Genomic DNA, 3026 nt, shown 5'->3' on the forward strand with positions numbered 1-3026 from the left:
TCCGCCGTCAGCTTCACCATCCCGCCAGGCCGCGCCGAGCCGCCAACACGCCGCCGGACCGCTCACCCAGCCGAGCGCAGCCGAACACAACCGAGCGCAGCCGAACACAGCCGAGCTCAGCCGAACACAGTCGAGCGCAGCCGAACACAGCCGAGCGCCGAGCAGCCGAGCGCAACCGAGCGGGGCCGATCCCTGCCGATCCCCGCCAGGCCGCGCAGCCGAGTGCCGAGAGGGAGTGGCCGTGCTCTGCTCCCTTCAGCTCCTCCTCCGCAAAATGGCGGTCGGGGAGGGGTTGTGTGGAGGTGGATTTCCTGAACGTCCCAACTGGCAGGGAAGCGCACGGATCACAGAATCATAGAATCACAGCGTGGTTGGGTGGGAAGGGACTACGCTGGGTGCTGCAGAGGGGAGCATCCACCGCCTCTCTGGGCAAACTGTGCCAGTGCATCACCAGCCTTACTGTAAATAACAGCCACGTTTTCTATGCTCAGTCTAACTCTCCTGTGATCGCAGCTGAAGCACTGCAGCACTTCGGCAGCTTGTCAGCAGAGGGAACTGATGTCCTGTGAACACCTCCGCCTGTGGCCAACTGGAAGCATTTCGGGCCACCTCTGTCCCCTCTCTGTCCCAGGCTGCCCTCTCACTTGCCGTATGGATTTGTTAAGCTGTGGCTGCTGGGGAGCTGGGATGGCTCCGCCTGCATCTTCACTTCAGCAGGACCCAAATCACCGGGCCACAGCTGGCACACTGCCGCACCTTAATTTGGGCTGTATGGACGTATGAGCGCAGCTGACGTGAACTGAAGGGGACGTGGGAAGGGAAGCCCCGGGTCCCCAGGTCTTGCTGAATGTCACCGAGCCACCACCTGTATGATTCCAGAAAGCTCCTCCAGCACTGCAGGCTCCCTCCATGAGATGAGATATAGTGATTTCTGCAGTGCTGCTATCTAGGGGAGGGATTCTTCATGAGCTGTGATGTTTCTGCAAGCCCAGAGGACATGGCAATAGTTGAAACACTGCAGCCATGTTTGGCAGTACATAGTGGTGGCTCATACTTACTCTGGGAGAGTGTAAAGCATCGCCCTGATTGATCCATAGGATCTGTTCTGGCTGGGGTCAGCTCCTATGCTCTGCATCAAAAACACCCTCACCGCTACCTGACACCATAGGTGACACAGGAAAGCACATAGTCAGGTTTTCACAACATCTGCATTTCCTTAAAAGAAGTTAGGAGAGAGGAGAGAGAGACAAATATTGTAAGGAGAAGTGAAGAATTATCAGCACAGTTTGACTCAGGAATGAAGGGATGGTGAAGACAAACATTGCCTTCAGTCATGTCAGGCAGGCATTGAAAGGGGATGCTTCAGCCTCCTGGAAAGCAAATAAAACGTGAACCTTTCTCCTTTAGCACAGTACAGCTGTATTCCTCAGCTCTAAGGCTGTAACGGAGCTGTAACCGAGAGCAGACATTCTTGGTTTCAGATGCTGTACACGAGCTCTCGAAAGCTCCTTCTTTGTGCTGGAAAGTCAAAGCAATGATTTGTAAGATGCGTGCTCACCACTTGTCAGCTACCAGGCAGCAGATGGCTGTGGATGCAGCCTAACAGCCCAACAGCAAGCAGGGCTTCAGGCTGCCCTAAGAAGATTTTCCAGAAAACAGCTATTATAGTTCAGTCATCAGAGCCAAGAAACAACAGAGAAATGTGCTTTAATAAATTGCCCAAGTATTCGTTTATCTGGAAGAGACAGACACTTTGATCCTCTGCACATACCAGTGGCAGAGAGACTTTAATAGCTCTGAGCGAGCATTGCAAAAGCTTAGATAAATAATCTGAATGTTATTACTTTCAAGGAATGATTTCTGAGGGAGTTGCAGCCCTGGGAAACACTGGGAGCTGATGTTGTTGCATGAACTCAACTTGTAGAATTCGTTTCTCTTTCCCTGCAGGCTGAAAGGCAGCAGAAAGCTGAGGGATTGGTCATCTTCAATTGCGTTGCCTCACCCAGGCTGTATTTTCATATTTTAAGTTGTGCCAAGGACATAAGGGTAAACTTTGTTCTCTTTCCTGTTTTTTCAGCATTTCAGTGCATCTAAATATACCATGGAGCAATACTGCAGGCAGAGCTGAGAGCCAGGGAACTGGAAGTCGGAGCTGACACAGTGCTCCTGGTTGGGACTGAGACACAGCAACAGAAATGGAAGTTTGTTATTTTACGACCAAAGTGGCAGAAGCCAGAAGCATTTCACCCCACTTCTGACCTCTGGTTTGGCCGGAGACCAAAAGGGGGATCCCAGAGCAGCAAAAGGAATCAGTGTGTGATAAATCATCTGGCTCACTCCCATCTATCCTCTGATAAATGTGAAGAGCTGTGAGATGCACAAGCCTACAGCAGCATAGCTCTGAGGAAGCATCTTCTCTCAGACTCTGTGATCTTTGTGGATCCCTTCCAACTTGGGATGTTCTATAAGCCCCTCATGGGAGGGCTGTTTTTTCCTTTTTCATACTTAGAAAGCTCAGTACCAGATACCCAGGCACTATCCTGGGCACTTGGCCCACAGTTAATCGCTGCAAAACAAACACAATAACAGGCCCCAGAGCTTCGTCTGCTCCCAGCTGAGGAGGGGAGGGTGTGAGCTGCGGTGTGGGCAGCAGGGCTGCAGGATGCTCTGAGCATGGGTGGGAAGAGAGCGAGCCCCCTGCCAGCACAGCTGGAGGAAAGCCCATCTGTAGTTGAGTGCCCCCTAAGACCCAGCCAGAGGGGCTTGGGTGCACCAAAGCACAGAGCCCAGCCTGGCACAGGGACCGTTCAGGAGAGCAAAAGGTCTGAAAGCAGAAGGTCTTTCTGAGAATTAACGTGACCTTCTTGCACGTGCAGCAGATGCTCAGGAGCCATTCCTCTTGCAGGTGCGGGGCTGATCGGGGGATCTGATCCAGCAAACCAACAAGACGTGCTGCCCTACCACCCCGAGCTGCCTCCAGACAGGGCAGTGGCTGCACAGATTTGCAAAAAGCACAGATCCATAGC

The sequence above is a fragment of the Meleagris gallopavo genome, chromosome 12 (genome assembly GCF_000146605.3).
Source record: "Meleagris gallopavo isolate NT-WF06-2002-E0010 breed Aviagen turkey brand Nicholas breeding stock chromosome 12, Turkey_5.1, whole genome shotgun sequence".
In the NCBI taxonomy this organism is placed as follows: Eukaryota; Metazoa; Chordata; class Aves; order Galliformes; family Phasianidae; genus Meleagris; species Meleagris gallopavo.